This window comes from Chionomys nivalis, chromosome 10 (assembly GCF_950005125.1).
Source record: "Chionomys nivalis chromosome 10, mChiNiv1.1, whole genome shotgun sequence".
Classification (NCBI taxonomy): Eukaryota; Metazoa; Chordata; class Mammalia; order Rodentia; family Cricetidae; genus Chionomys; species Chionomys nivalis.
The window spans coordinates 18,004,062-18,017,400 of record NC_080095.1 but is presented as its reverse complement, the minus strand read 5'-3'; the positions used below and the strand labels follow the sequence as shown (position 1 = coordinate 18,017,400).

Here is a 13,339-nt window from a genome sequence, read left to right as displayed (position 1 = left end):
TCCTTCTTTTCTGCCTTAGGCATCCTGCTTGGACCCCAGGGAACTGGAGATGGGTACCACCATACAGCCTCACAGCAGCCAGGAGGCGAACCCCGCACCCTGTAAAGCTCTCCTGGAGGTAAGTGGGAGCCCCTTGTAGCAAGAGGAAGGACCCTCTACTCCAGGTGACCCAGCCCAGGGATCTGCCTCTCTGGGTAGACATGGGGCATACTGAATGCCATCCTCATTCTCTGATGTCTCTGGGCGATCTCCTAGGCTTCCCCTATCTGGCTCTCCACTGACCATCCTGCATGCCTTTAGTCCTTCAGATTCATCTCAATGTCTGCTCTCAAACATTACACACACACACACATATGTATGTATTTTTTGATTTTGAAATTTCTATCAAAATCTGGATCTTATGCCTAGAGTTGGAGCTACTCTTTGGGTCTTTGTTGGAACCCTCTATCCCACAACACTCAAGACAGACACCCCAGTCTCACCACTGCTAGTGTCCCGAGACTCGGTCAGGTCAGCTCCTTGCTTGCTTCTGAGCAAGTGGCCCATGGGGTCAGGACTGTCACGGAGCATCTATGAAGGGTTCAGTGGGGGGGGGGAGCAGGGGGGGGGCAAATCCCTCAGCGAATACCTTTCCCTGTACAGTAAAGGAAATCTGATTTTAAAAATAGAGCTTGGAAGAGGAGATGAAAAGATATTTAGGAGCAGAGTTGAGTGTTGAACATGGGCCGGGGGGGCGGGGGCAGAGGAATTAGGGGAAAGGTGAGGACAGGGGAGGAGGGCGGGAGCCCCCACAGGAGTCTAAGAGGAGGGTGAAGTCAAGCAGAGGAGGTGAGGGCAGCCATGGCTCTCGGAGACCTGCCCAGTCACCCCGGGGGTCTTGGCTGTACCATGAGCATTGTGTGAGGACCCCTGTTACTTTGGGCTTGTCCGAGACTCTCAGAGCCACTTAAGTCTTAAAGGATAGGTGGCCTCAGAATAAATATCTTTTAGTCATTTCTCTACTGCCCTGGCCTTCTGGTGCCATGAATGGAAGCGCAGCACCAGGATAGGAGTGGACTTTCAAGGACAATGAGGGACACATTATGTTATTCATTTATTTTGTTAGACAAATGTCACAGTCAAGATGTGTCCTTGGTGGGCAGAGCCTCAGGATCCTTGTTGGTTCCCCTGGTGGAAAAGAGTGTGTTGGTCCTTCTTCTTGTTCATCTTGCTGGGAAGGGAGTAGGACTTCCCAAAACCCTCAGCAGGACTTCCCAAAGCCCCACAAGGAGCTGGGGTCAGACGTCAGGGTCTCAGCGGCCTTAGGATATCAAGGGAGCAGGCTGGACCCAGCCCATCCCTAGATCTCTGCTCCCCACTCCACTCTGACTTGGACATCTGAGATGGGGAGACCCTTCACCTCTCTGCTCAGGAAAATAAGCAATTTCTCCCTCAGTGGTATAGACAGAAATCCTTGATCATCAGCCCCTTATCTCCATGATGGGGTAACTGTGTTTTTTGAAGGGAAATTCCCATGACAGCGTGCAGAGAGTGAAAGTAGATGGACCTTTTCAGTCTGGGGTTTCCTGCTAGGGTGGGAAGCCTCTAGCAGAGGACCCTCAGGCGTTTTGCGGGCCTAACCATCCAGCGCCAGAGTAGTGCCCTTGACCCAGCCCTGTGTCCTGGCCCATGCCTGTTTAACTGGCAGCTTGGGGGGGGGGGCAACTGGATCACTCTCCCAGAATAACTATGGAGGGGGAGAGTATGCCACTCTGGGAGGGGCTGTGGAGCCGTGCAGGAGCACACCCTTCCTCTATGGGTTGCCCCAATTGCAGAACCAATCAGCTGCTCCTCTGCCTAAACTTTCCTTTCAAGGTGCGTGGGCAGAGATGAAGCTTGGATAGGGATGGAGCCTGCGCAGCTGCCAGTCCTGCTGGGCCCCAGCTTTCCATGTGACCTTCTTTTCCTGGCCCTCAGTTTCCCCATGGCTTTCTTACTTTCTTCTGGGGTTTCTGAGTGGTGCCTGGGGGGCTGCCCAGGCTGTGGAGGCAAAGGTAGGGTCTGAGTGAGCAGACAGAGATCAGGGACTCCTGCCCTGCCTCAGTTCTAATAGCCGCACCCAGAAATTAGGGTCCTAGTTGTGTTTAAATAGAACTCCCCCTGTCTACACAATGGTTGAAAGCACAGATGGGCTTCTTCTGGCACCTGCCTTGACCTTACAGCTCCTGCCTGCCTCTGGCTCACTCCTTTGCCATCACTGCTGCTACAAGGCTACATGGGTGCACCTTGGCGGCTGCAAATGTAGGCGTGGGAGAGTATGTTAAATCTTGGAGGTGGTGACTTCAAAGCGGGAAGACCGCTTCCTAAGGGCTGTGAGAGGTAGGGTTATGGCCAAGGAGAGAGGGTGGCCAGCCCTGCAACCCTCACTTTGCTCATTTAGAAAGGGAAGGAGGTGTTCCCCTTTGTAAACTGTGAAAAACTATGCGTGAGTCTGGGTCTGTTCTTCTTACTCATGTTTATCTGATTATTGCTTTTAGAACACCCACTCTAATTGTAGGGGTCGAGATTTAGACAGCATTGCACATGCAGTGTCAACTTTAATTTTCCCATTAGCCCCATGACGAGAACAAGCCCTGCATTGAAAAGAATACACCAGAGTCAACAGGTGGACCCGCTGTCCAGGACCCTTGGTTATTAGTGGCTAGAATGCAGACCCAATCCAGCGATGACCACTCTTACCCATTGCGAAGAGTGGTTGGTAACTGTTTTATAAGGGACAGCGTATGGCCATGCAGAAGACTTAGGGATAGCTATAATTTTCCAATCATAGTGAAATCTGCCCAATGCTATACTCTATCTTGGTTTTAATGCCATCATTGGAGGGGTGTCATACCCCTCTGTAGAGTTAAACTGACTTTTAGAAGACTTGGTGCTGACATCCAGCACCCAGGAAGGCAGAGTCAGAGACAGAAGCAGGGCTCGAAGCCAGGTTTATCCCCCTCCCCTGGTGGATGGCACAGGCAGAAACAGGTGCCCAAAGAGGGATCAGGCAGTTGCCATTTGGGGACCTGGAGGGCCTCGAGGCCAAAGGCTGCCTTCATTCCATGCTGTTGATGCGGTCAGTCTCATGGTCTGACAGGCAGCCAGATACAGAAGTGGGGGCCTCAGTGTCTGCCTCCATCTCCCCAAAAGGCTTGTGCTGTCATTCCCAATTCATTTTCTCTTATTTAGTATCAGCAGAGGGACAGGACAGGATAAGACAGATGACTGAGACTCCACTAATTATAGCTGCTCAAGTATTGGGTACCCCAGAAAATGTCCAAACTAACCCTTTTACCTTTGGTCTTTAGCATGGCCACACCCTATCCATTGACCAGGTTCCCCCCTCTCTATTGGGCAGAGGCCAGCATGGGACCCCTACCCCTGCTTACCTTGGCCGTAAGTGTCCAAGTGGATCTCCTGTGGTCCTGCTGGACTCGATCCTCCCTTCTTTCAGGAAGCTGTTGGATGAATGGATTTTCTTAGCAATGGAGGTAAAAATCTAGTGGTAACTCCCTAGTCCCTTCGCCTATTCCCCAGAACAGGATTACGGATTTAAAACATTTTTTCTACCCTTCGCGTATTTTCGCCAGGCATGCCTGGCGTGTGTTGGCACACTTGACTTCTCTCACTCCTTAGGATACTCTATATTGGCATCACTTTTTAAAGGCTTGGGGTCATACTGCTTGCTAACTTGTGTGGACTTGACGGTCCTGTTGAAGACCAAGCAAAAGCCTAGTTTGTGGCATGCCTTAGCCAGAGCCTCAGCTTTTCCACACCCATTCCTGGGACTTGTGTGTCCTGCTTTGGCCCTTGACATGGGCTCCTGAGTACTTGACAAGCCATCTCCTCATAGAGGACCCCTATTTTCTTCTCCAGCAAGTAGATAGAGATTTGATGTGAGTTTGGCACCCAGTTTCCTCTCCCAATGACCTTTACTGCAGGGGGCAACTGTTGGAAGATTTCCAGGATGGTCCCCTCTTCCTTACGCTGAATCCAGCCCACAGTGACCTCTTGGATGGGGGTGGTGGTCAGCAATTGTTGCCTTAGTCTCATCTGTTTCAGGCACATAGTAGGTCTTCTGGTGGAAATGGTTCTTGGGTCAGAGACCCAGGGAGGCAGGGGACTCTTCACTCCTATACTTAGTGATTTCTCTTCTCCTCCTCCTAGGTAGCCTAGAGACAAGATGGCTACTTTCTCCCAGGAAGGGAGCAGATGCCCGGCTAGGATCTGAAGAAAAGGTCTGTGAAATGATCTCTTTTCCTTTTTACATGTTAATTTAGAGAATTTGCAAATTTGTAGATTTTTTCAGAATGGAACTAACCAAAGCCCTTCATTTTGTTGCAGCTGGGGCTCACTGCCCTTAGGGGGCAGTGAGCCAGTGATTCCTGAGGGAGCCCTGGTCCCTCCCAAGGTGGCCTGTCTTATATGACCTCGGAGAGCCAACAGCCCCCACTCAGTACCCTGCCAGGCATGTATGCACTTCTCTCTTATACTTTCTGTTCTTTCTGGAGGAAGGGGCCCTCTAGAGGAGTAGAGATAATACAACCCTAACAAACTGGTATCCCTATCTCTCTGGGTGTGCCCAAGGGAGGCTTTAATACCTGCCACCTGATGTGGGGATGGCCACTATGACACCCTGTTGGATGGAGAGGCTTGCATAGGGTCAGGGTGGACAATCTACCCTTTGAGGAGCTGGGAAACCTTTGAACCCTGAATATAGCTGCTTCTCACTTCTGTAAGATTGGGGCAGCAATGCCCAAATTTTGATAGCTGAAATAGAACAGACTAGAAAATACTTTCCAGGTGGAGAGTCCTTGCCCCATGCAAAGGTGCCCCTTTAGGAGGTCCTTCCTCCTGTGGACCCGTTTGAAAGCCCTTCTCATTATTATGCAGTTAAGAGAAAAACAGAGGGAAGGATCAAATGGGAAAGCAGCTTTGCCCCCGCTCCCCAGTGTTTTTCCTGGGTTTACACAGACTTTAGGCTATCTGTGTCCACGAGCAAGTAACCCTGGGCTGCAAAACTGTAGGGAGTTTCATCTGGATACTGCTTTTTTGTTTTTTATTTGTCATAAAAAATAGTTTGCATTTGTGAGATGCAAAATGAAACAGGCAGATCCTTGCCTCTTACCTTAAGGTATTCACCAGTACGGTGCCCACTCCACAAATCCCGCGGACGAAATAGCAGAGCCTCAAGTGTGACAGAGGTAATTAAGGGCTGGCCGCGAGGCAGAAGACTAGTTAACTCACCTCAGATTTTTTTCCCTGCCTAAAATCACAGTGGGAAACTGGTCTGCATTTCCTCAGAGGAGGCTATTAACCCAGTAAACGACAAAGCGGCTTTGCGAGAACAAAGGTGGATGGGGTTTCAGATGGCTGAGTTTAGAAAGGGTTAATTTTGTTGTTGTTGTTCAGGGGTCTCTGAGCCTCAAGCGTTTCTCTGAAGATTTGGGTGTAATCATATTATCTTTGTCACACACGCAGCCCTGTGCATGTTCTGAGAATCTGACAGCCTGTGACAGCTGCAGGGGCCTCACTAGCTGAGGCTGAAGCTTAGTCTGCAAGCGCGACTCGGGGTACCTTGCAAAGAAGGGGGCTTCTGAGGAGTTCAGGGTGCCATGCACTACCTGAATGGGTTAGCAGTGCCGATGTAGGACCATCTAGGTTAGACTTCCGCAGGTACATGGTAACCGTGTGTACCGCTCGGGAGTCAAACTGTCAGGGCACGCAGCAAGGTCCCGGCTCTTTGCCAGCAAGCAGGCTCCAGTGTTGACACACTCAGGCTGCTGTGTCTGCGTTTCTCTAGAGGCCCATGTCCCCTTTGCCAACATCTATCTCAAGTCACATTCCCTCGGAGTTCTCATTCCATACAGCTAATCCCCTAGAATGCGGGCCAGCGCATTAGCTTTCTGGGCCTCTTAAGGACCAAAAAGGAAAATGTTCCCCCATGGGTACATTGCAGACACTGAGGGTGGGAGACCCTGGAGGTGAAGTCATAGCTTTCAGCTCCCACCTGCGGCTGCATGTCACTGACAGGCTGCACAGGGCTAGGTCTTCAGTGTAACAGCCCATAAAGAAGAAAAAGAAAAAAAAAAGGAAAAGAGAAAGATAAACCTTGAGTCTCTGTGTGTGCAGAGCTTGCTTTGGGCACCTATAAGTGGCTCATCATTTGTCCACTAAAGTGCTTGTTGAATTTGTTTTGGTTTGTAAAAGCCAGCAATAATAAAAAATCCTTTAAACAAGCAAATAAAAAGAAAAACCTACGGAAAAGCTACCACACTAAATATTTATTGTAATTATACAGGAAATGTGCTGTTCATTAATACAGGGGCTGGTAAAAATCAAAGTGCACATAGCGCTTAGCCCCTCCCTCAAGCCCCTCCTCAAATTAGGGACTAGGGGCCTTCTAGGTGCCTGCATTTTTCTGTGCTTACATCTATAAACCCACTCCCAGAGTGTATGACTTTGTTCCTTTTGTACGGGGGCTATTTCAAAGCTAGTGTTTTTCCTTTTGCATTTTGTATCAGCTTGTTTTTCTTCCCTCCAGAATGTGCTTGGCAATAACAAAGATCCATAGCCTTCCTTATGGTACCCAGTACCTCAGACTCCCGAACGGTGTACACACTGGAGTTGCTTTAACCATCTCACTACCACTCTGAAATCTGGGGTCCTTTATCCTGGCAGGTGTAAGTAATTACTGAGCTCTCTGGATATGGGGAGTGAGCTCCCAAGTATTTATGACACTTAATAGAAATGAATATACGAATGCATACATTAGCAGAATAAAAGGCGGTATGCCTTGGACCAATGATAGGAAAGTGTCTATGAACAAAGCACCGTGATTAATCTGGTTCTTTGTAAAATGCAGAGGTCCATTAAAAGACAATAGGTCTGGTGTTTTCCTCTTTTTAAGAGCTGTTTAATATTCCGGCGTATGTATGCAACACCGTGGCTTAGACCGTGTTCCATTATTGAAAACCCCAGCTGGACTGTTCTTCTCCAGAGGATGTGCACAGATAGAAGCATGGTCAAATCCCTACTCATCAGGGAAGGTCATGGGTTCCCGCTTGCTCATTATATTATTTAAAAACTAAAGCCATGAATACATAAATAAAGGTAGTATCTACACGGATCAGCGAGAAGGGCATGCCACACACCCACATTTTAATTAACATGAGCCAGCTCAACTGATGGCCGATTAAAAAAAAACCTAAGCTGTTTTCATTTTATGCCATTGCTGATAGCACCGCAGAGAACATTCTGGTAGCTAAGCTTGTGAACACATCCCTGACTGTGTTTACCTCAACTCCTTGACGGGGTGGGGGGGTTGCTGAGTAAATGATTTGCACAGATTTGTGTTCATTGAGCCATCTTTCTCAAATACCATTTTCACCTTATTACCATCTCGCCTTCCAATCCAGTCCTCTAGCTGACTTCCCACAGCTTCTGGAATGTTGTCCAAGGGGAAAGGGAAAGGAGAAAGGAAAAAGCCTGATATAGAAGTCCTTTGAGCATCTGGCTCAACCTCATGCTCTTTCAGCCTATGGCCATCCTGGCCACACTGTGCTTAGGGTGATGAATATCCTTGACATACCACCCCCTGCCTCCCCCCCCCGCCTCCCCCCCCCCCCCCCGCTGCAAGTAAACCCCTAATGTCTAAAATTCCTCAGACCACGGTCGCTGGAACTCATAGGGTTCCCTATTCTAAAGCTGCTTTCTTACCCCCTGTAAGTAACTGAAGGGATCAGATGTTAATCACCCGTTCTTTTGTCCCTTCCAGAAACCCCTTCTGTGTTTCCTGAGACTGACTTCTGAGACCCCTCTGGGCAGAGGGCCACGGCACATGCTGTGTGGTGCTGGTGAGTCTGCACATCGTCGCAATACTGCACGTGTATTGTTACACACATGTGCGCGCACACACACTTCCCATGCTCGTGGGTTGAGAGTCCCGTGATTAATTTCTCATCATAACTGTGGCCTAGTGATACATCTGTCTTTCGGCTTGCTTCTTGCCTTCTTGTCCCAGGATGTAATAAGGGGAAAGAGCAGGTGGTGCCTGGAGCCATCCTGGCCTGGAACATACAGGTCTGTGAGTGGACACGTCTGTCTTTGAGTCAACCGTGCCTCTAGGGACAAAGGCCTTGGCCTGTGAGTCCAGGGTGAAGTGGGCTTGGTGCCCTTTCTTTTCTGGCATGGGAGTGGGCTCAGGACTTACAAATAACCATCCTCAGCTCTAATCCAGCTACAGAACAGACTCAAGCTGTGTGTCCTTAGCTAGCTTACAAGCATCTCTGTGCTTTGGTTCCTCTTTCTTTTTTTTTTTTTTTCCCAAACGTCTCTCTCTCACACACAGGCCCATTGAGATTCAGTGAGAAAATAGTTCAAATAAATAATCTGCTGCAGTAACACACGCAGGGTACCCAGTAAAATCCCAAGCTTGCCCAGCCCAGCCCAGCCCAGCCCAGCCAGGTGTCGTCCTGTCCCTGTGACCCCCCACCCCCCACCCCCACCCCCGCCGCCGCCGCCGCCGCCGCCGCTGCAGCCGCTGCTGCCACTACCGCCCCATGCCTTCCCTCTTCAGGGCAGTCGTGCCTTTTCAGCGACTAAGACTGACAGAAGCAAACAAAAAAGTCCCCAGAATGCATAAAACCTCCTGGCTCCCCTGCCCAGGCTCCTATCCCCTTGCAGACCCTCCCAAGGGATCCCTGTGCCCTTCCCCAACACCTGGGGCCAGCCCAGCTACCTTACTGATCTAATTGGGGTCTCCTGTAGTTTGGTGGACAGTGCATCTTATTTTCATATAAATAAATATAAGAAGTCAGATTGCTCCCAGGCAGCCTTTAGAGGCTTCCATTTTACAGCCTTTGGCAAGGATGGTTCTGGAGAACCAGTGGTGGTGATGACCCCCACAAAGCTCAGCTTCCCAGTACCACAAAGAAGCCCAGCACTGCCCCTGAGCCGTCTGTGTGCTGGGCATTTGGGGAAAGTGAGACTTGCCTGTCACCTCTCACACAGAAGGGACCCTCCTCGGTTGCCTGCACAAAGCTTCCTCTCTATCCCCTGTTTGGCTTCTTCACCGGTCAGGCAGACGTCTCCTCCGTGTGTGACTCTGCTTTCCACAGAAACCCATTTCTCAACTCCCTCAAGCCTGTATTTTATCCCCGTGCCTTGAGCAACAGGAGTTATCAGTGGATGCCGCCAGCAGAGTGTCCCCTCCCCACACAGCAGGGGCTAAAGGGCTTATTGCCTTATGACCCCAGCTCCCGGGTTGGACTTTGGGTGACTTTCTTAACAGTGAATATCTTCTGAGCCCCCGTCAGGGTCTTCAGTCCCCTCTAGCCAGAAATGTGTGTGTGTGTGTGTGTGTGTGTGTGTGTGTGTGTGTGTGAGAGAGAGAGAGAGAGAGAGAGAGAGAGAGAGAGAGAGAGAGAGAGAGAGAGAAGGAGGGAAAGTGTGTGTGTGTGTGTGTGAGAGAGAGAGAGAGAGAGAGAGAGAGAGAGAGAAGGAGGGAAAGTGTGTGTGTGTGTGTGTGTGTGTGAGAGAGAGAGAGAGAGAGAGAGAGGCAGAGGAGGGAGGAAAGGAGAGAAAGTGTGTGTGTGTGTGAGAGAGAGAGAGAGAAAGTATGTGTGTCAGAGAGTGTGTTTGTGTGTGTGTGTGTGTCAGAGAGAGAGAGTGTGTGTGAGAAAGAGTGAGGGAAAAGAGAAAGTGTGTGTGTGTGTGAGGGAGAGAGAGAGAGGGAGAGAAGGAGGGGAAGAGAGAGAATATGTGTGTGTGCGTGCACGCATGCACACATGTGTGTGCTTGCGTGCTCATCTTCCTCATCCATATCCCACAGGGAACCCTCCCCACATAATACTGCAAAGGCAGTGACATATGTGAATGTCACGTCGCCAAATGTCAAATGTCCACTTTCAGAGCGACAAACAAATCCTTTAATAGACAACAACAGCAAAACAACAGTACCACAACCAAACACCCCAACGGCAAGGCTCCATGAGTGCAAACTGCGTTCTCAAGCCTTGCAGCCTTAACCCAGAAGTGGCCAGGCAGCCCATCTGTCCTCTGGCTCACTCACCTGCAACACGATGCTGCCCCCGCTTGGCGGGTCAGAGCAGCCCAGAGACCTTGGGCCCCCAGATGAGGGTTTTTGGGAGCTGGACACTCAGGCAGCAGAAACGAGGGGGACTTTGCTCAAATAATTCTGTCATTTTTCAAAGTCTTTTTCCCTCCTCCTTTTGAAATATTTTTCTCCATGGAGATGTGACCCTGCTCAAGGTTTATCCAGTTCATCCTGATTGTTCCACAGACAAGAAAGCCCAGCCAGCCTATCAGCTGCCCCTGGAATTTACACACTCACACATAACGCGCGTACAGGGAGTTCGCACACTAGGAGCAATGTCAGGAGACTCCTATAGAAACTGCCGAGCGCAGATCTATCTGGTTGAGAGGTCCCTCTGCTAAAAGCCCCAACTCCCCCCCACCCCAGTCCCCAGTGAACCCACAGGAATAGGCCAGAAGAGTCAGAGCTCGACTCTAACGCCATGGGCTGCGTCTGTCAGTATGCAGGCTTCTTAGTCCCACCACTGGGTAGGGTGATTTCACAAGCCCCCCCAGACTTCCCAGGCCACACTGCAGCAGCTATCCCACTCTGTGGCTAGGGCCTGGCCTCCAGAGAAACGGCCTGCTGTTCCAATAACCATCTGGTACCTCAAACAGGTGGAGCCCACTTTCTATGCCCTCCACCCCCTTTCCCAGGCTGTTGCCTTTCCAGGTGACTTAGACCAGCACTCCTGGACTTGAAATCAGGCAGAGAAGACCCTTGGCCACTCCAGGTGGCCCTCCCTTAACAGGGATTCAGCTGCAGGGCAGCCCCCACCATCCCCCACTCTCCCAGAGCACTCACCCCCAGTCTCAGCGCCTCTCCCTCAGTGCCTCAGTTTGACCACCAACTATCAGTGTGCCTTTGCCATTTCACCTTTGGCAAGGTTATGGCAAAGGTTAACAGCAAAGGTCAAGCATCCTTACCCCAACCCCAGCCAGCTCCTCTTCAGCCAGCCCCACTTGTTGGCTCAGGACTCGGCCCTGTGGGAGCTTTTCCAGAGCCTATCTCTTTGGGCTGCTAGTCAGCTAGAAAACACTGCTGCAGCCTCCCCACCACGTACCGGCCTGCCTCTCTGCTCGGGTGCCTCCAGTAACAGGGAGCTCCCTCTCCCCGGCAGGCTGCTTGGGGGCTCGCGCACTGAGACGCTCCTCTCAGCCCTCCCCTGTCTGCTGCATCAGCCTCCGCAGCTCCACAGCAGTCTGCCTGTGCCTTGGCCCTCAGGTCTTTATGGGAGGCAAACTCCCTCTCTTCAGGGTCCTCCCTGTGCTGTGCTGAATAGCAAAACCCCCACCCACCATGAGAACAAGTTTGGGGGCCTCTACACCTGTCTGGGGGGTGTTTTTCCCTTGGTCCATTACACCTGGGGCAGAGCCCTTTGCCCTATTGTTCTCCCAGTAGTACGGGGGAGAACATGGTACTCCCCCCTGGGGGGCAGCTTCTCTGCCTGCAGCTATTGAGCAGCTCTGAACCCTCTTGGTTTCTCTCTCTCTCTCTCTCTCTCTCTCTCTCTCTCTCTCTCTCCCTCTCCCTCTTCCTCTCCCTCTCTCTCCCCCTCTCTCTCCCCCTTTTTTATGGCCCCTTCGCCAGTTGCTAGGGAGAAGCCTCTTAATGCAAAGCCCCCTGCTTTTTTTTTTCCCTGATGGAACGGTGGCTGCCTGACCGGCTCTGGTTGCCCTGCAGAAGTGGGAGCTGCAGAAGCAGCTGCAGCAGGGCTGGGGGGCTCTCACGCTGCACAGCTAGGCTTGACTCTCACTCTGCGGTTGTGAGACCACACAATTCCCTTTAATTTGCAGGGTCTTGGGGCTTTGCCTGTGAGATGGAGATGAGAGTTTTTTTCTCTCACCGACTTGAAGCGAGGACTTAAGGAGATGAGAGTAGCTGACCCTTCACCAGACACTTCATAAACGCTTGTGGAGTCGGCAGTGGGACCCGGGAGGAGGGCGACACGTAACAAGTGTCACAAGAGAGAAAACAGGCTGGCCTTTCAAGACCCCACGCTGCATACACGCTGCAATATCTCCTGGCAGAGGCCCCTCTGCTGGCTTAATCGCACAAATCAAGCCAGTCAGAGGCAGCCCTTAGCCTGGGGAACTCACGGGAGATGCAGCAGGCAGTAGGAATGCCATGCAGAGCCCACATCTGCATTTACTAACTTTGCATGGTAGATAACAGCATTTGGGGAAAGCAGTAAGGCAGAGAGAGACATTTCCTTCCTGTTACTCCTTTGAAGGGCCAACTAAGAAAGGGAGGTTTAGGGAGGACAAACAACAGGCTCAGGGCATCCTCTAGATGGTGGGAAAGGGCTGACTCTCCACTCATTCACACTCCCAGACACTGCAACACACTTACCTCCTACGTCCCTAGCGCGAGGCTAGGGCTAAAGTGATGATGTCAGTTGGCCGGTCGGCCGATCGCTCGGTCTGTCAGTCAGTCGGTCGGTCGATCGGTCGGTCGGTCAGTCGGCTTCCTGTCTTCGAACTGCAATCATTCTGAAGGAGAAAACAAACAGGGAAGAGTTTACCACACAGAAATGCACTCAAGGGCGGGTGGTAGCAGTGGGGATTTATGGAGCCCCCAGAAGAAGCCTTGAACTGGGATGTCTGTCTAGCACTCACATGGGGAACCTCACAAATAGGAGTCCATGATCTGTATTCGATTGATGAAGAAGCTAAGGCACAGAAAGGCCAAGTGCCATACTCACCGTCTCTCAGCTGATGTAAGGTTGGGCCAGGATGAAACCCAAGGCTCTCCCAGGCTCCCCACCACACCCTGCTGCTGAAGACTGCCTAGTGAGGCTGTGCTGAGTGTTGGGGGGGTGATGTGGATGGGCAGAGGACGGATTGATTAGTTTTAAGCACCTCCCAGTGTACTTGAGATCTCGGCTCTTTCGTGGCCCAATCAGTTTGAAGGGCAGGTTCAAAATTAGGTGTAAGGACCTATAAGAAGAGGCTTGTGAAAATGATATTATTAACCTGATGAGGAGAGGGCCCCTACTTATCTTTAATCAAATTGCAGACATAGTGGGGGCTAGGATTTGTTTGGGTGGATGGCGAGCTAGAGAGATCCAAATGTTCCCGGGTTCTGGTGAGCTTCCTGGTGCAAAGTGTCATCTCTAAGTGTCTGGGGCTGAGAGCTGGGAACAGAGACCTCCTAATGCAACCCCCTCATCTCAGGGAAGTGCCCTACACTGACCACTTATGGTGGGGGGGACCCCAAGCC

General features: G+C 51.1%; 1 non-coding gene across 1 annotated transcript; it reads left to right on the top strand.

The window, feature by feature from the left end:
- The first annotated feature begins 6,818 nt into the window (after positions 1 to 6,818).
- LOC130883239 (small nucleolar RNA SNORD112) lies at positions 6,819 to 6,895 on the top strand. The gene has a single exon (XR_009057931.1). It is a non-coding gene; the product is annotated as a small nucleolar RNA SNORD112 (small nucleolar RNA).
- The last annotated feature ends 6,444 nt before the right edge of the window (positions 6,896 to 13,339 follow it).